Consider the following 23502-nt stretch of genomic DNA (forward strand, 5'->3'; position numbering starts at 1 on the left):
AGGAAGGATACCCCTCAAAGGACAGCAGGTGCAGAATGGACACCCAGGACAGGACAGGATACCCTCGGAATAGGAATCAGGACAGGACCCTCAGGACAGGACAGCAAACCCTCAAGACAGGACCGCTCAGGACAGGACCGGAACCCACAGTTCGGAAGCAACGCCTGCGCTCCACCCGCTCTGCAGCTATCGATCAAGACCCCGATTGGGTCAGCGAACTCCCAGTTAAGTGCTTCGCCAGCACTTTAAGGTTCAGTAGAACCTTAGACTATGGTCAAATTCGGACAGAGTGCTCCGCAGCTCTCTGTATCTTCAGTCACCTATTGAGTGCGTTGGGTCAGTGACAGGTCAGCTAAACCAGACAAGTCGGACGGCTCCCTAGGTGAACCCAGGGTAGATATACAGTTTGGGGACAGTGTACCACCCCCCAATGTTGCAAAGTGTCAGAATCCCTCAATTTGGATTGGTCCTAAGGTAGGATTTGGGTAGCACACCAATCACAACATAGTAATTTAAGCCTACATTTGCATAGTAGGGTACCGCCTAACTAGATTGGGGTTCCCATGAGAAATTGTGCAGAAATACAATGGCAATTTTAACAATGTTGCACTGCGAGAACATGTGATTGGTTCAGCCGAGTTTTCAGGTCGTTTCTCAGGAGCATCTTGCTCATCACTGCCAACTGGCTGTGTTCCATCAGTCAAGGTCTGCTGTGCCTCGGCAAGTCGCGCAGGCGCAGAAGGGACCTCCAAGATGGTTCTCGGTACAAACAGAACCCCATTCCCCGCGGTACATGAAAAGTAAGCGAAAACAAATTAATACATAATAATGTCATTATGAAAACACATCACAGGGTTTGTACTTTTAACTCATCATCAAGAAATAAACTTATGCGTTTTAAATGTTAGCTACATTGATATGGGTACAAGAGCAGTGGCACGAGCAGTACCACATGATAAGCACAGCTATGAATTACGCATGCGCATAAATTTCCCTCCACTTCTGCAGACGCGTCAGGACACGTGAGTGTGGCTGACGCATGCGCAGTAACTAAAATACAAGCGGCGGCCATGTTAAAATACACGGGGTAAATGTATTAGAAATACACGTAGGCAAGCTTCATAAATTTTGCCTAAACAAAAATAAACGTTAGTAGAACATACTTAGGTTACCTTATTACACATAAACGAGGTTCTTGACTTCGGCAAGCCGCAAAATATGCGAAGCTTTGCTTCATCAATGGAATCTGTACGCTTTTATGAATTTATTTAAACAATTCGAATAAAGCTTTTAAAACGAAACACTCATGAGGCATACCAAAGCGACGCCCAAACAGGCCTTTGGCAACCCAAACACAGCAAAACACAGACCAGACACAAAGGAGTGCAGCAAGCAAAAAAGTTTAATAAACAAAACAGAATTCAGAGTGGATGGGGAATCCCCACAGCCTGCAACACCTCACGACCAAAATTGGTCCGGTCAGACAGGGCACAATTCAACCTGTAGTGCCTCACAAACGTGGACTCGGAGGCCCAGGTCCCAGCCCGACAAATCTCATCAAGAGACACACCATGGTAAGCAGCCCAGGAGGCAGACATGCCCCGAGTGGAACGCGCCTGAACACCCGCCGGACAAGGCAAACCAGCACCAAGATAGGCAAGAGTGATGACAGCCTTAATCCACCGACCCAAGGTGAGCCTGGAAGCAGCCTTACCCTTACCAGCCAAACCAAAGGTCACAAAGAGAGAGTCAGAAGAGCGAAACTCCCCAGAACGAGCCACATAAATGGACAAGGCACGCCTCAGGTCCAAAGAATGAAGAAACAGCTCAGAAGGAGAAGAAGGAGAAGGACACAAAGAAGGAAGAACCAGCTCCGGAGAGGAATGGAAACGGGAGCGGACCTTGGGGATAAAACCAGGATCCAAAGAGAGCACCACAGCATCATCCAGAAAACGCAAAAACGGGGGGAACAACGCAAGGCCGTAAGCTCCCCCAGCCGTCTTGCAGAAGTTACGACCACCAAAAAAGCCACCTTGTAGGACAGCAACTTAAGGTCCACAGTCTCCAAAGGCTCAAAAAGGGAAGACTGCAAAACACTCAACACCAAGGAGAGATCCCAAGGGGGCACCAGAGAACGAACAGAAGGGGAAGAAAGAGAGAAACTACGAAAAAGACGAGAAAACAACAGGCCATCCGAAGGAAGAAAGGAACCCGGGTCCCGGAAGGCCCGGATAGCAGCCCATTGGCCCCTCAAAGCAGACAAAGCAAAGCGCTTCTGAAAGCCATCCAGAAAAAACTGAAAACAGAAGACAAAGGGCAAGAGGTAGGAGACAGACCAGACGTGGAACTCCACCCTGAAAAATAAGACCAATGCTTCGAATAGGAAAACAAAGTAGACGGCCTACGAGAGGCCTGCATCACAGAAATGATGTGGTCGGGCAGACCACGGACCCCAAGAGACAACCGTTCAACCTCCAGACCGCCAAGGAGAGGGGAACCAGAAGGGGGGACGTGGACCTCAGAGGAGAGGGGTAGCGGGGCAGATGCCAAGGAAAGCCCACCGCCAGGCTCAGCAACAGAGGAAACCAGGACCTCCCTGGCCAGTGAGGAAGAACAGCCACCACCTGAGCCCCCTCCCACTGAACCTTCAGCAAGAAGGCAGGTATCAGAGGAAAGGGAGGAAAGGCAAAGAGAAGCCAAGGAGGCCACTGGAGAGACAAGGCATCCACCCCCCAGGTGCCCACCTCTGGAGACCTGGAGCAGAACAGGCGAACCAGGGCATTGAACCGGGACGCAAACAGATCCAGACCAGGAGTCCCGAACTTCAGGCAAAGCAACAAAAAGGTCCGGGGAGCCAGACACAGGGACAGAGACGAAGGGAACCTCCGACTCAATGAATCCGCCACCACGTTGTCTACACCCCGAATGTGCTGAGCAGACAGGGCCAGAAGATTCTTCTCCGACCAGTCCGAAATGGAGAAGGCCACCAGATTCAGGGAAGAACTGCGGGTCCCGCCCTGGTGATTGACATAGGCCACAGACACGGTGTTGTCCGATCTCACCAGGACATGGCAACCCCTCAGATGAAGATGGAAAAAGCGGAGGGCCCGCTCCACCGCAGACAATTCCCTCCAGTTGGACGACCTGCGAGACTCCGACAGGAGCCAACGAGCCTGCACAGCCCAATGATCCAGAGTCGCCCCCCATCCGGAGGCGCTGGCATCCGTTGTCACAACCAGAGGAGGAGGCAGACGGAACAACATCCCCACGGAAAGGTGGGAAGGATCCAGCCACCATTGAAGAGCAGACACAATGTCCAGAGACACGGGCACAGGAACCGCATAATCCAGGATAGGAAAGGGGACCCACCGCTGTACATGCCACAGCAGAGAGCGCAGATGAACCCTGGCCCAGGGCACGGTGAAGACCGAAGCAGCCATGTGGCACTGAACTTGTAAATGTAAATGTAAATGTACATGTATTTATATAGCGCAAATCACCGACCCGGTATCTAAGCGCGTGCTTAGGGAACCCGTCCTGGTATTCCCCTGTGAGATACCCCGGCAGGGTATCCACAAGGTGAAAGCCAGGCATCCCGCCGTGAGGGGCCGTAGTGGAGATTAAGCAAGCTATTGCCCAGAGTCGCAGAGTGTGACCCCGTGAGTCGAGTAGGCACCGGAGCGAGAATTGTCGAGTCCGTGGAATTTTTTGAGCCCGAGACCCGCCGAGGCGGGGAATCGAACCCTGGTCCACGGCCGATTACAGCTTCCAGGTCTGCCGCCTCTAACCACTGAGCCACGCTTCTCCACTGAAGCCACTGAAGGAGGGGAGCCGAGGCTCGTGACAGCAACAACCTCAGCAACGACTGAAGGCGACAAATCCGGGCGTCCGGCAGGAACACCCTGCCCAACACAGAATCGAACACCTCCGATGAAGGCTCTCCGGGTGGCAGGCTCCAGGTGGCACTTCGGCAAGTTGATCAAGAACCCCTGGTACCTGAGCGTAGACATGGTCAAGAGAAGGTGGCGAGACATGACCTCCAGCGATGGAGCCTGAACCATCCTGTCATCTAGATACGGGAACACAAATGGGCCAGCAAGGGAGCCCCCACCTTGGTGAACACTCTGGGGGCTCACCGAAGACTAAAGGGAAGGACGCAGAACTGCCAGTGCTGGCCTTCCAAGCAGAAGCGTAGGAAACGCTGATCCCTCACAGCCACCGGGACGTGCAGATACGCATCTTGGAGGTCCAGAGTGGAGAACACCCAACCGGACTGGATCAGCGAAATAATCCTCTGGAGAGTCTCCATCTTGAACAGGATCTTCTTCACGAACAAGTTCAGACTCCGAAGGTTGGTGAACACCCGGAAGCCCCCTGTGATCTTCGGCACCACAAAGACGATGGAGTAGACGCCCAACCCCTGCTCCGCCATCGGAACAACAAAGCCAGACGGCGGGAGGCATCCCGAGGAGAAGGGTCACCACCATCCCGGAGGGGGGGGACAAGAACTCGATCCGGTAGCCCCTTGACAAGACATCCAGCACCCATCTGTCCGAGGTAGTCAAGCGCCAAGCAGGAAGGAACCTGCGAAGTCTCCAACCAACCAGAGGGGGACCACCAGCGAGAACGTCCCCCAGGGTGGCACAGTCAGGAACGCTGCGGACCAGACCCGGCACCCCTTTGGGATTTCTGCTGAAACTTCCGGGGAAAAGATCTGCCAGTGCCACGCTGATTCCGAAAAGAGGACTGCTGAAACCTGGAAGGCTGGCGGAAAGTCCTGGCACCCGAGAAGAGGGAACCCCCCCGGGGCGGAAGGTCACGAAAAGACAAAGAATGCTTGCGTTCCTTGAAGACCTTGTGTAGCTTCACCTCCAACGAGTCACCAAACAGACGGGCACCAGTGAAAGGTAGCCTCAAAGCCATGGAACGCTGGGCCGCATCCGTCTTCCAATCCCGCAGCAACAGGTTACGACGGGCAGCAATAGAGGAACCACAGGACATAGCAGAATCCCTCACAGAATCAAAGGCGATGTCCGACAGGAATTCCGCTTGGCACTCCATTGACTCCAGCAACTCCGGACAACTGGCACCTTCCTGCATGGAAGAAAACAGGGATTTGAAATCGGACAGCAAAGACTGGGCCACATACGCCCCATAAATGCCAGAACGAATAGCCAGGTGCGAGGCGGCATACGATTTATTCAGGGCAGAATCCACCTTCTTGTCCACACCGTCCTTCAGAATGTTATCATCCGCCATGGAAGGACAACCCACAAGACTGGCCACCACAGAGTCCACAGGAATGGAATCAGGCAAAGAGTCCGCCATATCCTGTAACAAATAAAGTTTAGACATAAACCTGGGCATGCCAATATGATCGGGGTCCTTCCACTCATTCAGATACAAAGGGATGCACCGGCAAGGAAGAGGCAACAGGCTTCGGAAACTACTGCAAGAGCGAATCCTGAGAGGTACTGGGTGCAGAATCAACAGAAAACCCCATGTTGCCCTGAAGTTCAACAGCAGTCAGCGAAGACTCACCAGACTCAGCAGAGGAGCTAATATCGGAATAAAGGGCAGCAGAACCAGAAAGTCCAACAGAATCCTTCTTGGTCTCCTTGAGATCAGAAAGAGCCTCCAGGATAAGGCGTTTAATCCGATCATCATCAGCCTTCCTGGCAAGTTTCACAGGAGGAGGAGAGGAATCCCCACAGGAAGAGGGAGGCACAGGAGAGGAATGCTTCCTCTTATGATGGTGTTTGCCCATAACTAACACACCCAAGCACAAAGTAGTAATCAAGAAGAAAGAACACTACAAAGAAAACACCTCCCCCCAGCGGACCATATATACGCAGGACACACCCCACCAATTAGCCCCCCCCAACGAGAAGAAACCAGAGGGAAAAAAACGACCAATGCTCCGTAAAACAGGCAGGGAGGCAAGCCCCCGCCCCCCCCCCCAGCCAACCGCAAACCAGGCCTGAGGAAAAAGGGGAGGGGCGAGCAAAACAAAACCGCGGCCCAACAGCCGGCGCGGTAACCACAAAACACAAACCACGCTGAAGGGAGGAGAAGGCCACTCACCCAGCGCGTCGTCAACCGTCCCTCCATCCCTCTCGGACAGAACGACAGGAAATGCCCCTCTAGGATTCGGAGCAGCCGGAGCCCACCCAGGCGTCCGATCAGGACGAGCCCCCAGTCCCAGTGAGACACCGCGCATGCGCAAACACCGCGCATGCGCGGACACAGAGCAGCCGGGCTTCCGTATGCAGCACCAGAGGAAGCCCGGTGAGAGGACCGCAAGCAGACCCAGGCCCGCGGAGAGGGGGCAAGAACACAGGAGCCCCCTCGCCCCCCCAGCAAGGAAAACACCGGGACGGGCCCCCACGCTGAGTGGGCCAGGCACAAGCAGGAAAACTCCCGGTGTCACACCAGCCAAGCGCTCACAGCCCCTACCTGCACGAAGCCGGCTACAAGGAAGCAGGACATCACCACCGAGGACCCCTCGCACAGCAGGAGAATCCACAGGGTAGGAACAGGCATCTGGTCAGTACCAAAACCAGGAAGACCCGAGAAGCCAAGCAGCCCAGGTCACCCAAGCCCAGGAGGAGACAGGGAAGCCCAGCAGCCCCACTCCGAGGAATCCCACGACGGTCCATGGGAGCCTCCCAGAGCCCAGCAGAGGAGGATCCACAGGACAAGGAAGCAGGTAAGTGCCCGGCACTCACCCCAGTGTCTCCCATCAAGTAATCCACCGACAGGAAACAAAACAGGATGTGCTTCTGGTGGTTGGGTCTGATATAGTACCTGGCAGGAGGGGGGGTGGAGCCTAAAAAGTGTTTCCTGTTTTGTTTCCTGTCTGTGGAATACCTCATGAGTGATGACTGGGTCGAGGACGAGGGACGTAGAGGTAATGCCACATATAATAAAAGTGTGGTTTTAGAAATGCTCATAAAAGGTGTTGTTTATTAGTCTTCTTTCTTAAGTCTGTTGAGAGGTATAGTTTGATAATGTTGCATATTTCTAGATTTAATGGACAAGATGTAGCTCAAAAGTAAACCACCATATTTTACTATTTCTGGTATGTTGTAGTTATCTACTTAACTATATAGTCTGTAATGACTCATGTATGTGTTCAGATTGTATTTATATAGTTGTATGTATATTTACTGAATTACTGAGAGGTGCCTGACTGATTACAGGAGTGCAAAGGTAGTGAATATGTGATTTCACAAGTACATGAGAAATGATTTACTGAGTCTATATTGTGCAATCACTAAGTTAGTATCCAAGCACTACCCATGCATTCATGCAATGACTCCTGCACTAACTCATGCAGTGGTAAAATCTCCAAAGCACTACACACGCAGTCCAACAACCCCCTATCACTCCCTGTGGACTCTTAATCACTCTGCCATGTCCTTATTTAATCACTGTGCCAAAACACAAGCACTTATATATTCTCCATGCACTCTCCTTGCAGTACTCTAATCATCCAGATATACTCATGCAATTACCCAGGCACTAACTGTGGAAGTGGCCATCAATGATAGCTGAGCACGGAAAGCATGGAAGCCGTATGGTTACCAAGTGCTGCACCGGTGTTGGACCGGGGACTCTATATAGAAATTCTGGTAGAATTCCACCCCTTCTACAACTTCATTAGCCTCATTCGACTCCATCCTTCTTCCCTTAGCTACTATTCCTCTACGATAAACGGAAATCCACCAAAAGTAAGTGGGTTCTAAATCTCGTATGCAATGGTAATGTTATCTAGGTGTCTGCGCTCACAGTTAAAAGCTGCAGTAAATCCAGAAAGTAGTAATTTGATTGACAAAAGTTCCCTTAAGCCCAAGAAACTATTCGTCGCCGGAGGAACAGTGATCACCTTTCCCTCTTGAAGTCTTACCCATCAGTATTGTCAATGTGTACAAAAGGGGTAAAAAACAAACTCTAAGCGCGGTAAAGGGTTAAAAGAGGACCAAAAAAAGGAGGATATTTGTGAAGAAGTGATGGATACCCATGTAACAGCGGGGAATAGGGTGGAGAGCCAAGTTAAAAAATCGGAGGTGCTCTATCCTGCTGTAATCATACATCAGAACTACGGTGGTGAAATAGATTGGTTACCTCCCCCAAGAGAAATGGATGTACAGCAAGTAGAAAGGGAGGGTAACACTTTGGAAATGGAAATAGCCTCATCGGGGGGCATGGTAGATGGTAACCTTCGGGATAAGAACATCGAAAAAAAGGAAGTCACTCCATTATCTCCACTGGTAGATTTGGTAACTCTCCTGGATAATACAAGTGAGTCTCAGAGGTTGATGCCGGACTGTTTGTCGATAAAAGCAAGTGATCTTTCTCCGAAGATACAACGACGGGTAGATTCCAGCTTTAGTTCTGGGCAGGCGAAACTGGAGGACTTCACCTTACCGGACATTGCTACTCAAATAGAAAAGAATGCAGAACTAATGAAGCAGATGGAGAATTCTGGCACGTGGGGTAGGGACCTAGAATTGCATCCGGGTGGAGAAGCGTACCCGGCCGTTATAGGAGCTCAAATATGTGTGCCAACTATGTATAGTAGTACACCTGCTAATTTGTCCCTGGCCGCTGATTTGTTAGATCTTTCAGCTGAAAAGATTCCAGGAGTCTCAATGGCTGAGGACAAAAAGGCAGGGAATTCCTTGAACGTAAGTGAGATTGCATGGTCAGGGGGGGATCATGTAGTGCTTTTTTTCATTGGAAAGAATCCTTTCCGCATTTTTATCTTTGTTGGAGAAAAGTACTTTGAACCCCGACCACAAACTGGAAGTCCTCTCGCCCATATTGACAGGGGTTCAAGATTTAAAAGACCTTAAACAAGTCCCAATGTTTCCGACAAAGGCTCCTCTAGTACCCAGTCAATCATGTCATAAGCATAACGTGATGCAAAATACTGACGCAAACATAGTGACGGGGGGACTAAAAGAGAAGTCTGTGGGCTCCGAAAGTGCTTTTCTTGAAAGAAACTTAATTATAAGCTCCCCTCGAGCCAATCCCAATGAGTGTGTAAAGGTCTCTACATTAGGGGAAAAGGTAATCATAAAGGCCCCTTCAGTCTTAAACCCAGTACGTCTTTTCCCAATTTTTAATAAAATCAATTTAAAAGAACCAAGTCTTCAGCTACCCGACGAACTAGTTAACATCTCAGCTAGTGATCCAGTGGGGAAGGCCTCAGTGGTGAGTAAAGGAAATGCCAAGAGTGGCTGTAGGGGGAAGAAGAAGAAGAAGAACCACCAATTCCCGAAACGTAAATAGAAAAAACTGAGGTTCTACCCATAAAGTGAATTAGGAAATAGTTACACATTCCCCTCTATTGAAAAGAATATAAGGTCTGTTGGGCAACCCTTAATGAATGAGAGTCAAAATCATGGGCAGGAAAATGATTGTCAGCCGAATAGTCCAATTTTAACATCGAATGCCCCTTCGAACCAAGAGGGTAAGGAAGAAAGTGGGCCAAGTCCTGGTACAAGTAATGACCTTAGTGTAGGAAGTAAATTGGTCTATCTAAATGGCCCCATAATAGACCCAAATGTAGCTCCAGGAGGTGCTACACAACACCCATGTGGGCCTGATTTGATTACATTGATAGCTGATTCCGGCCAGGGTATGGGCAGGGGTTGGGGAATGACTACGGCGGTTAATAACAAAGGGGGTAAGCTAAATAGAGATTTACCTACAGGAAAGCCAGGTATCAATAATACTAGGAACACTGGCTTACGTGCCGGGCAAGCGAATAAGGTTTTAATTTTTAGTCCTCTTTTCGATGCCGAATCAATGATATTGAATAGAAGTGCCCTCCTTAAGATTCTATCTGAAATAGAGGATCTGGAGTTAATTACCAGTAAAGACATAGAATTGGTATAATTAGATTGGAGGAGTACACCTCCTGTAACTAGAGCTACTTTCGCATCAAGAGCACTCGTTTTAGCAAACGTTGATAGCTTTAGGAAAAGAGGAATAGACGTGATACCTAGTTTTGTCCCGCATAGCGCTCCGACCAAAAGCCTTGGGATATTTTGTCAGGCGCGAGAGAAGGGCTTTATTGAGTATGAGGGAGTAAACATACATACAAAGTACGAAGACATGGAAATAACAATAGGAAGGAAAACAGGTGCTAAAGAAATTACGTTTTCTGCACCCGAGGTTAAGGAGGCCCCTAGCTTGGACGGTGAAGACGATGTGTCAAAATGGAGCTGGGTAGCAGGTACTTTGAATGGGGCAAAAACATCTGCTATAAAGCCATCAGAGCGGGGGTAGCCAATTGGGGAACATTATATCATGGAATGTGGCGGGGCTAGGAAAATCTAGTTATAAGCTTAAAGCATTAGTACATTTAGTAGGAATCTACTAAATCTTGTTAGTAGGAAACCAACAAGGCTGTGATTTGCAGTCTCCAGCTGGCTCAAAACACCGTGGCCAGGATGTTGTTCTCACTTCCAAAATTCTGTCCTGTCTCTGGTATTTTTCGCAAGCGAGAGCAGAAAAAATGCTCTCACTTGCTGCAAGCGGAGTATGTGTCTGTTTCCCTGCAGCTTTCGAGTGACCAAGGAAAGAGACACATTGCTTTGTGATCCAGGGAGCTCCATGTTTATGAGCTCCCTGGGTCTCAAAGCAATGCGGGCTCCCGCATAAGGAGGGGAGCCAACAGGGACTGCGGAGGCCTTTACGCTCCCCTGCAGGCCCCAACACATGCAAGTGGGTGCCCTGGGTGGGAGCAGGGCACCCACACTACAGGTTGGGGCCTGTGGGAAGGTGTCCCCAGGGCTGAAATTGACCAGGGAGGGGGACCACTTGGCCCCCTCCCTTTAAATCATATTTGTATATTCAAAAAATAAATGGCCCTGGGGATGAGGTCCTCAGGGCAAAAATCAGCCTAGGAGGGGGTACGGTGTGGCCCCCCCTCCATTTTTTTAAAAAGAAATAAAAAAGGTCTAGGCTCGGGAGATGGGGTCCCCGGGGCTGAAAATGGCCTGGTAAGGGGGGCACATGGCTCTCCTCCCTTTAAGTCATATTTCCAAAAAATAAAAGGCTGGGCCATGGGGGATGAGGCCCTGAGCTGAAAATGGCCCAGGGAAGGGGGACAATGCAGCCCCCTCCCTTACATAAAAAATGTAAGATAAAAAACCTCAGGCAAGTCACCGGAGGCCACGTTCCCTTCACCACCATTCTGCAAACATACCTCCTGTCACAGTGGTGACTGGGGATAAAGTCCACTTTACTCCTGAGGGACCTTGGGGTTAAAAAACCCTCCAGGCACATTCTGTAAGTCCTACACAGCGGGATTCCTGAGAGATGGTTGGAGGCTGACCCTCTTTCTTCACCACTTTGCAAATGTGACTACTACTTAACAAAACATAGAAATTCACTGAAAAAACAATGGTTACAGGGACTTTATGGTTAGGAATTAGCATTTATAAAACCGTAGAAACTTTAGAAACCTTAGAAATTTACCGAAAAAAAAACAAAGATTACAGGGACGTTATAGCTAGGCTCAGATGTCACTCATACAAAAGCAGTGAAATTCAGCAGTTATAGTTACCCGAGCTAACTATAACTCACGCCCCTTCAATGCACTGCTTATGACCTCACATATTACATCTCTCATGACATGGTCAGTGACATCACTGAAGACATCTCAAATGACGTTACTGATGATATCCACAGAATCACTGATGCCCCCACACACTCTCATAGAACCTTTAATATACCCACTCCCACACAATCATTCACAAAGCCATTCACAGACTCGTACCAGTACTTATACACCCACTCACTGATTCATATAGTTACACACATCCACTCATTCACCCATACAGCCACTTATATACCCATTCACTCACTAATGCAGCCACTGCCATATCTACTCATCCACACCTACAGTCACTCACACACTAACTCAGTCACCCATAGAGCTACTCACACAGATACTCACTCACCAATACTGTCAATCACACAGCCACTTGATCACTCATACAGTTACATACACACTTACTTACTCATACCTATACTAACACATACTCACCTATATTCACTGACACAAGCACATACTCACCCATAGATCCACTCTCACATTCACTCACTTACTGATAGAGTCACTCATATATCCCATCACTCACCTATATTGCCTTTCACATGGTCTGTAACTCACCCATATACCACTGACACATCCACTCACTCACCCACACAGCCATATACACACTCACTGATGCATAGTCCCCCTCACACACATATTCACTAACTCATACAGATATTCACCCACCCACTCATTCATCCATACAGGAAATCACCCACCCCCTCAACCACCCACAAAGACACTCAGACACCCATACAGGTACTCAGACACCCAATCAATCACTCATGTATCCACTCACACACCCATACTGCCACTTAGATACCAACTGACAGACTGATGCAAACATTACCACAACCAGTCACTCACCCATACATTTAATGAGACACTTAATCCCTCACTTATACAGTCAGTCACACACCCACTGAAACATCCATACCGGCACATACACCCACTGATTCACCAATACACCTTGGTGTATATATATATTTAACACTCATAAACCTTTTACAAACACTCATAGTCACTGAAGGATGTCATCAATGATGTAATTTGAGATGTCATGACTGATGTCACTGACCATGTCATGAGCGATGTAGTATGTGAGTACATAAGCAGTGCATTGTGGGGGTGTGAGTTATTGAGGAAAATTGAATTTTGCCTTGTCATATGTGCCTACGTGTTCCCCATCCTATGATATATGTACATGATCGATATGCATATATCCCCCTATGATCGATTAAAGACGCAATTATAGTTGTGTCCAATGTTAGTATGCCAGTTTCCAGTTCCTGTGAAAGCAACGAGTATTAGGCCTATGTTGCCCACGTTTTACATTATGCACGTTAATTCATTGAATTGTCCCCGTTTCTAGGCCTCAAAAGGGCCCGGACACCAGATTCAAGCTCCAGTCTCCTGAACCCACTCCGAGGAGCGATGCAGCCCCCGCCTGCATCCCTGACCCTTCGCTTACTTCCTGCCGCGCAGCGCGGTGCCCGGCCTGGCTCTGCCTGCCTGTCTGCCAAGAATATGTTATGCCTCTAGTTATCAGTTCAGCTCTCCGTCTTCACATTCCTAAGCTACTGAACCACATAAACAGCTTCAGCTATAGTCTAGTCTTTCTGTCTCCATGCAAGAGAATTACTGTATTAATATTCATAGAAGATTCATAGCACACGCAATACATGAAGAATATATACATGCTCCCGCCTTAGTGTCAAGTAGCCTTTGCCCTGATAACTTTTAGATTCTATCAACATGTACTCCAAACACCAGATACCAGATATGCTATAGGTACATGTCGTCCTGACATCGCAGACTTTCGTCTCCTCATCTAGTGCAAAAGTCATAGCCCCCAGTTCTCCCCGGTAACACGTCATGGCCCGTTTGCGCGCACTACTAGGTTAAAGGTTCCAGCTGCTCAGGTAGCCCCCTCTATGTATCCACCCACTTTATGACACTTCTGTGATGTTTTCATCACATGTCTACGTGCACGCCCTGTGCACGCCTTCTTTTCATGCCCATGTGTTCTTATCTTACGCTTGTCACTAGTTACGCCTACTGTATGTAATGTAATTGTGATGTTTTACTATATATACCTTGTACTGTTGATGAAACGTTGCAGCTGCCTTCTATGCCATTCTATTTCAGGCTGTCCCGATCCTGTCCCTTCCCTTATGCCTGAATAAAGCCTGTTCGACTCAGATACATCGGATCTTGCCTCTTATTTATTGAGCTATCTGTTTTATTAATGTATTCAAAAATAGTACCGGTAATTAATTATTTATTTACCACATAATGGTGCCCGAATAGGGACGTGCCCTTTCCCCACGCGCCGGCGATGTAACGCAGGCCCCCTGACCCTTCTACAGCTGTGACGGAACTCTACCGTGCACGTGCAGATATTTCTGCTTCAAGTCTCCCTCAGGCCCACGGAGGAGACGGAAACTGCGGTCCGGCATCCAGACGAGGCGGTGTGGAATGCGGTTCGTCCCGACCAGAGCCCAAGCCGAGAGAGCAAGGTCCGAGGTATCCGGAGGCCCACCTGTAACCGAAGACAGAGGTCCGAGGTTCTAGGTCCGAAGCGCATGCGTAGTAACCAGACGTCGTAGCAGTCCAGTCCAGTCCGAGGCCTTCAGTTTCTGCTTCCCGGTGAGTACCGTTGCGGGGGAAGTATCTAGACAGGATCATTGGTTTGTTCCTGGTCCGATGGGTTTGGGTACGCAGATCCAGTCCAACGTGTCCACCTAGGTGGATTCGGTATGACGTGTCTCTTTATGAGACCGGTATGTTCTGTACTGTTTTAGCAGTGCATCCAGTAATTCTAGTAAGTCCGTTCTCGAGAAATTCAAGTGTTATGTTTCCATGTATCAGGTAGTATTTCTGTTCGAACTGTTATTTAATGTATTTCTATGTCGTGGTATGAGTGATTTGTTTGCCATTTCATTACTGTGATTATTGTGTATTGTGTTCGCAAGTATAATTCAGCCATGCCTCTGTTCTCGAAATTACGTCAGATCAGAACCAGAAAGGGGTTACTCGAAGAATCAGTTCCTGTCCCTCCTAGGGACAGTCCTGGACATTTTATGTATCACAAGCATGGTTTAAATGCCATATTATATCTAGACTTATGGGTGGATTACACCAAACATCTTGAAGAGAAATATAGATGGCCTGTATCAGGTACATGGGATGCCGAGTGCATCATGCGAGTAGAAGAAGCATTATGGAAAAAGAAAGCCAGACAGTCTCAGAAAGATGCCATCGAGTTATGGCGCAAAGAATCTCATAGAAGAACCGAAAAAGAATTCAGAAAAGCAGAGTTAAGTAGAGAATCCTCAGAAAAAGCCCAAGAAAGGGAACTTCTAGAAGAAGGTGAACGAGTTAGAGCAGAACAGTCAGACAGACAGAGAAATGCCCTTATTAAAGGTATGTATCCTCTTCTTGCCGAGGGCTTGCCGAAGGCAAACCCGGAAGCACCCTGTAATTTACCGCCACCATTGGTCCCGATTAAGCTACGTCATAAACCGACTGCAGCTGAAATTTTTCTTTCGTCCTACTTGGACGACACAGTCCCAGAATATGCAAATCGTATTCCGCCTGCTCACGCTCAGCATCCTGTAAATAATGTAATTCCTGTTCCTCCAGCCACTGGTCCCGGGGACTCTGTTAATGTGCCAGTGCCCCCGGACCAGCCCACATTAAATGTACCCGTTTTGCCAGTCACTCTGCCAACACGTACAGTATTAACTGACGATTCCAGTTCAGGAGGAGCGGGGGGAGGTGCTCCTATCACCCCGCCTCAAGTAAGACGACTGACGCCGCGAGACGCAGCGTTACAGCGTACGCCAAAAGTGGCTACATACGCAGACCTCAAGAGACTTCTTACCGACTGTATATATGATCCAGTCCCAGGCGAAGATCACATGGTATTATATTCAGTACGTTTAAGACGGGTTGCCAACTTTTGGTCACCCTGCCCGACATGAAGGATCATCTAGACAGAATATATCGTTTTGTCCGTACAGGAGAGAATCCAGGAAGTATTCACAAAGCTATGGCACACAGAAAAGCCGAGATTCAACATATGATTTTACAGTTCTTGATTAACTGTTTAATAAGAGAACAAGATTATCCTGATAAAGACAAAGACGAGATGAAAGGTCTGACTAAGTGGAGTGACAACATAGCCGAGGGAAAACACAAGACACTAGGTAGTATAGAAAGTATGTACAAAAAAATTTGTAAGGAAATTATAAGTATACACCAGAAGGAGGAAGCAAAAAGAGCAACCGAGAAAGAGAATGACTCTTCCAGTGAAGAGGTAGACAGCGAGAATCCCTCCAGAATAGCGTATGTAGGTAGAACAAGACTTTCCGACCGACATTCATGTCTAGATTACAAGAAAGTTTTTCCTCCTCCAGTACCAGAACAGTGTTCTCTTGAACAAGTATTCCAGGCCACCGACCAAATTCTGAAATCACGAATAGGTTATAGCGAGCCTAGTACCATGCATGAACAAGAACTAGCCCGATCAGCAGTACGATGGACTAGTGATTCTACCACATTTCCAGATGAAATAGTGGCCCAAATGTTTCTGAAACTGCCCCCAGCCGAGCAGCGTCTGGTGGGTACGTATATGATCCAACACCTCATTACATTGTTTGAGGGTCAGCATTCTGATCCAGGTCCTTTACATGATGTGCTGAACGAGTTACTCCAATACAGATGGAAAGGTCTAGGTACCGATTTAATTAGTGTCATTCTAAAACAGCGCCACAAATACAGAACGTTCTTAAATCCACATTTTGTTCCTGTCCCACCTCCAGTAAGAAAATCATTCTACATAGACAGACAGAATCCGTTACGAGAAGTACATCCAGTTAAGGGAGAGGGGGGTGATCTAGAACGAGTATTTGTTTACACCCCTATCACGAAAATAGAACTTCTGGAAATGAAAAAGTTAATACCCTGTCACGATAAAGATCCAGCAGGGTTCCACCGTGAATTAAAGGACATGCTCCGTATGGGAGAATACACGTATCCTGATATCATTAAAATGTTAAAGGTCCTGTTGCCTGCGGGCATATATGAAAAACTTAAAGAAAAAGAATGGGAGGTGGGAGAGAAAAAGATAGATTGGACCGCATTAGAGACTGAAGATAACACACGAGTTCCAGGTACCGGTCTTGGGGATAAAGCTAAAGCATTGCCCGAGTTACTGATACAAGTCTTGCCAAGATTACTAGCCACGAAAAAGGAAGACTGGGATGCCATCTCAGCCTGTAAACAGAAACAAGACGAAGATACTAGTGATTTTTATTCTAGATTTGAGAAATGTTTCATTATTAATAGTGGTCTGAAAACAAGTAGTGAATCTTATCCACATCTTTTTGTTACCAAACTAGTCGAGAATTCAAGTCCACAAGTTAAAAATCGAGTACTGAAAGTCGAAAGTACCTGGCAAGCTAATACTCCGTCACAAATGCTCCAGATGCTCCAGTATCACCAGAACAGAATTAGGGAAGAGCAGGAACATGAAAGGAGGCGTATGAAAGACACAAAAATGAAAGTACTAGTTGCACAGTCCGTTCCGCAAGACAGTCAGAAGAGGGGTCCGAATCAAACTAGTCACCCTACAGCTCCCGTTAAAGGGACATGCAATTACTGTAAACAGCCAGGTCATTATATAAACGAATGTGCAGTTCTGAAACACAACATAGCTACTGGTAAAACGAAAGAGAGACCACGTCCGCCTAGACAAGAACAAGTTTCACAGACTTCCCAGCCACCGCAGAACGCACAACAGACAGTTACAGTACCGCAGCCTATAGCTGCCACACAGCACGTTACACAGCAGATGTACCAGTACGCACAGTCAGAGTATCCAGATTATCAGCCGTATTCATGAAACAGCCTAGAGAGGGAGGTTGGCTTGCCTCTCATCGAGATTCCTGTAGATCAAGAGGGTCCCTATGTACATAGTCAAGTATTAGGGAAAGACAGAAAGTTTCTGATTGATACAGGGGCAAGTAGGACTACCATCAGTCATGACGAGGTTCCAGGGGCTCCACTCTCAGGCTCTAGAAATGTTTCCCTTGGATTTTCAGGAAAGCCTATTGTTAATGAAATATCGAAACCAGTTTCCCTAGAAGTTGGTCCATTGTCCCGAACTACAGACTTGTTACTAACGAAATCCTGTCCAGAGAACTTACTTGGTATAAAGACTCTGAAAGAATTAGGAGCAGTCATATGCTGCTCCCCAGAAGGGGTGCGACTGTTTCTGCGAGATTTTAAAGGTCATTATGTATTACGTGATTTTGATCCACGATTATTGAATGTACCACAGCATTTATGGGCGCAAGGTCCAACTGATGTAGGTTGTATGCACATCACACCCCATCGTGTTACCCTGAAGAAAGGTGTTGTCTTACCACGAATCCGACAGTACAAATTGCCACCTGAGGCTGTAGCAGCCTTATCCAAAATTATTGACGAGCTTATTGCTCAAGGAGTAGTTGTAGAAACTGACTCCAATGTATGTAATTCTCCTATCATTCCGATTCTGAAACGTACTGATCCAAATGCACCTCCAGTTTATCGATTAGTGATTGACCTTCGAGAACTTAATAAATGTATCATACCCCAGTACCCAGTAGTCCCAGATATTTCTTCCCTATTGATTGCCATTGATTCCGAAGCTACGTTCTTCACTGTTATTGATCTCAAGAACGCATTCTTTAGTGTCCCCATTCATCCAGACAGCCAATTCCTTTTCGGATTCTGTTTAAATGGAAGGAGCTATAAATTCACACGAGCTCCTCAAGGTTTCACAGAAAGTCCTAGCATTTACAGTCAAGCACTTAAAAGACAACTAGACAATATTCACATGCCAACTGACACTGCCCTGCTCCAGTATGTCGATGATCTATTGATCACAGCCCGTTCTGAACGTGACTGCGAGCGTGCGTCACTTACAGTCTTGTATTTTCTAGCCGAGATGGGGCACAAGGTGTCCCCGTCTAAATTGCAATTCTGTGTCCAGCAAGTGGTCTACCTAGGACACTTACTGTCCAAGAGGGGTAGGCAGTTGACACCTGATCGTATCCAGTTAATAGCACATCTTCCACAGCCCAAGACTCAGAAGGAGGTACAAGCTTTTATCGGCATCACTTCTTATTGCAGACAATGGATTCCTCAGTATGCATTTCAAGCCAAGCCACTGATACAGTTAACGACACAGGAGGCAGCCGTATCGACTGTCCTCCCTTGGACCCAGGAACACACACTTGTTTTCAATGAGTTAAAGAAAGCCTTATGCCAAGCACCTGTTCTAGCAACACCGAACTACAGTAAGCCTTTTACACTTTTTGTCACTGAACGTGATGGTACTGCATTATCTGTTCTCACACAAGATCAAGCAGGACAATACAAGCCCTGTGCTTATTTCTCTAGCACATTAGATCCAGTGGCCCAGGCGCTGCCTGCGTGCCTCAAGTCAGTTGCAGCCACAGCTCTAGCTATCAGACAAAGTGATTCCATAGTGTTAGGACATTCCCTGACAGTACAAGTTCCACACTCCGTGGAAGTTCTTTTAAACCGAACACAGACTCAGCACTTGACAATTGCACGTTTAACAGGTTATGAACTGACACTGTTTCAGCCACATATAGAAATCAGACGCTGCAACATTTTAAATCCAGCTACACTGTTACCCTCAGTTACTTCAAATCCTGCCACACATGACTGTGTGGAAGTTGTTAACACAATGACAAAGCCAAGACAAGACTTGACGGACATTGCATTACCTAATCCCGACCTGACACTTTATGTGGATGGTTCATGTATGAGAACAAGTACAGGAGAACTAGTAGCCGCGTATGCAGTGACTACTGACACTGAAGTTATAGAAACACATCGTATTGACACCCTGTCTGCTCAAGCAGCAGAGCTTGTCGCTCTGACCCAAGCCTGCATACGAGCGAAGAACCTGAAAGTAAACATATACTCGGATTCACGTTATGCATTCGGAGTCGTACACGACTTTGGAGTGCTCTGGCAAGAAAGAGGTTTTATGACTTCTCATGGAACCAAGATTCAGCATGGCCCCCTCATTCAAGCTCTGTTAGATGCAATACATTTACCGACAGCTATCGCTATCATGAAGTGCAAGGCACATACGAAAGTCACTGACATCATTTCCCAGGGTAACGACCTGGCAGATCGAACAGCCAAGCTTACAGCTCAGACTCCAGACATTCCAGTTAACATGACACAGACAGACATTCCAGATCAGACTGCTTGTATGACAGTTAAAGACCCTACACAAGATGTACTAGATATACAGTTACATGCTACTCCCGATGAAATCAAGAAATGGTCTGAACAAGGAGGGGTCCAGACAGATCAAGGATGGTTGACGAAGGGAAAAGCCACATGGTTTCTCCCCGACTCTATGGTTCAAGTCATTATTAACACCGCACATAGTCCAGCACATTTAGGAGAAAAAGCCATGTTAGACAGTATTCAGAACCTTTGGTTTAACAAGCATTTACGAGCAGCAGCCAAACAGAAAGTGCGTACCTGCATGATTTGTTGTCAGTTCAATCCAGGTAAAGGTGTCCCGGTGGAACAAGGTGGATTCCATCCTCCTGACCACCCTTTTGAAGTCCTCCAGATGGACCGATGTCGAGGTTTCAAGTATGTCCTCGTAGTTGTATGCGCTTTGTCCAGATGGACAGAAGCCTATCCAGTTCCAGATTACACTGCCGCGACCACTGCCAGGCAGTTGGTTCGTGAGTTTTTCCCCCGCTATGGATTGCCTAGGGTCGTGTATTCAGATAACGGCCAGCCATTCTCATCCGAACTCATGAAACAAGTATCCCTTCTGTTAGGGTACCAATGGAAGTTCCATTGTGTACGACATCCTGAAGCAGCCGGTCTCGTAGAGAGACATAATCAGACTCTGAAAATCCGCATTGCCAAAGTATGCGCAGAGAAAGGCGTAGATTGGATAGTAGCACTGCCAGTCGCCCTTTTCTATATGAGAATGGTCGCTCACTCCCGTTCAGGTCTGTCCCCTTTCGAGGTAATTTTCGGTCGTCCCCCAAACATGTGGGGTACACCTAGACCACGTACAATAACTGATGTTGACAGATTACCTGGCCTCCTTGATGTCTGCACTACACTCTTGTCGTTCACAGGTTGCCGCTGCTTTTCCAGACAACACCGAAGTAAAACCGCATGGTGTCATACCAGGCGACCTCGTCCTCGTGAGAAATTTTGATCGTTCAAGTCCGCTGGAGCCCCGCTGGCCGGAGCCCCGACTTGTGTTACTGACAACAAGGACCGCCGTGAAGATCGAAGGCAGGAAGGGGTGGTTGCACTCCAGTCATGTAAAGAGATTCCATGGACTCAAACCAAAGACTGTTTTCAAGGACTGCCCCGTTCTCAAGGACTGCCCAGACACTGAATCTAAACTTCCCCTGTTAGAGAAAACTCCGCAGCAGGAGTATAAAGATAAGCTTCGGTCTAGTAAGTCAGCCAGTTTAATTGTCTAAGTCCCTCTCGGGTGAAACGGTTAGACAGGTTCCTGACATGTATGAGATAGACCCACACAGTGAGAGAGTTAGTCAAAACTCTAAGAGAATACGTTATCAAAAGAATCTTCGAAGTAGATGTATTGTTACTTTATTTTTTATGCTATTTCTGAGTCTTATGGTTACCTGCATAAGTTATGCCTTACATTTATGTTTTCCTATTAATTCACATGTACATATGTTTTCTAATGTTACAGTAGAGCACACTTTTAGTGACCTGCCTCCTCACGAGTTATCCTATCGTCTTGCCATGCGCAATAATACGTTTATCCGAATGTTACACTATTCACACCAGACCAGCAATGCCACTAATTGTTGGGTGTGTGGTCGACTCCCCCCTTTCCAGACACCGAAGGGAGTTCTGCCACTCTTTCCCTATCCATTTTCACATAATGGTTCGTGTGGAGCATGGTCCACGTTAACGTCATCCTCAAATGATATGTTTCTCCTGAATCAGACATGTTTCCCAGACAAGGAAGGTCCTTCCCATAGAACAGGGTTAGATCTAGAAAACGAAGTATATGATCTAGGTAATTATTCCTCGAATTTCATGGTTTTGAATGTTCAGTCCGAAACTACTCCAGATTTGCCTGCTATTTCAGTTCTACCCGTTAAAGGTGAATTATGTGTCAGAAAGAATGGTTCCGCACATGTAGGTCATAGTGATTGTACTACTGTGGTCGAGTATAGTGACAGTGGGAAATCTATTTTCAAAGCTTCACGTCATTCGTATTTTGTATGTGGCCAGACCGCATATGTTCGTCTGCCCCTCGATTGGGATGGAACATGTTACATTGCCTTCCTACTACCACCCGTTTTTCTAGCCCCATCCGATTATCACAGAAACACACATCTAGTACACGTTAGACATAGAAGGGAGACTGAGTCCCCAATTGTCGATCAAACTGAAACTACCTTAGAACAGTATCAAGACTTCAATAAAGGTTTCTTTTTCTTCATAGGTCCTGTCCAGAATAGTAAGTTAATACGTAGGCTAACCAGAACCCTTGAAGCAGTAGTGAATGAGACTACTTCTGCTCTAGGTAACTTAACTGAAGAGCAATCTGCTATGAGATTTGTCGTGCTCCAAAATCGTCTCGTCCTTGACGTCATACTGGCCGATAGGGGAGGAGCTTGTAGAGTCATCGGATCTAGTTGCTGCATTTTCATTTCTAATAATGCACCGTCTGTTTATTCAGCTATAACCAGACTTCATAAAATTGCCCATCAGTTACACCAGAATCCAGGCACCTGGACATGGTCCGGTTGGCTCTGGAGTATAGTATCTGCCTGGGGATGGAAAGTATTGTCATTCCTGGGTATAGCAGTAATGATCATATTCAGTTGCTGCCTCTGTTTACAATGTGGCCCTGCGATTTGCGGCTTGTGCGCTACCTCTTGTATTCCTAGTCCTAAGTCCCGTTCCAAGACAATTCGAGACGAGCAAATGATGCTCTATGAACAGATAGATGGTATCATGAATATTGATGTTTCCTGATGGAAACGTAGGGCACAAGGAGGGAATGAGGAAAATTGAATTTTGCCTTGTCATATGTGCCTACGTGTTCCCCATCCTATGATATATGTACATGATCGATATGCATATATCCCCCTATGATCGATTAAAGACGCAATTATAGTTGTGTCCAATGTTAGTATGCCAGTTTCCAGTTCCTGTGAAAGCAACGAGTATTAGGCCTATGTTGCCCACGTTTTACATTATGCACGTTAATTCATTGAATTGTCCCCGTTTCTAGGCCTCAAAAGGGCCCGGACACCAGATTCAAGCTCCAGTCTCCTGAACCCACTCCGAGGAGCGATGCAGCCCCCGCCTGCATCCCTGACCCTTCGCTTACTTCCTGCCGCGCAGCACGGTGCCCGGCCTGGCTCTGCCTGCCTGTCTGCCAAGAATATTTTATGCCTCTAGTTATCAGTTCAGCTCTCCGTCTTCACATTCCTAAGCTACTGAACCACATAAACAGCTTCAGCTATAGTCTAGTCTTTCTGTCTCCATGCAAGAGAATTACTGTATTAATATTCATAGAAGATTCATAGCACACGCAATACATGAAGAATATATACATGCTCCCGCCTTAGTGTCAAGTAACCTTTGCCCTGATAACTTTTAGATTCTATCAACATGTACTCCAAACACCAGATACCAGATATGCTGTAGGTACATGTCGTCCTGACATCGCAGACTTTCGTCTCCTCATCTAGTGCAGAAGTCATAGCCCCCAGTTCTCCCCGGTAACACGTCATGGCCCGTTTGCGCGCACTACTAGGTTAAAG

The sequence above is a fragment of the Lissotriton helveticus genome, chromosome 10, assembly GCF_964261635.1.
Source record: "Lissotriton helveticus chromosome 10, aLisHel1.1, whole genome shotgun sequence".
NCBI lineage: Eukaryota > Metazoa > Chordata > Amphibia > Caudata > Salamandridae > Lissotriton > Lissotriton helveticus.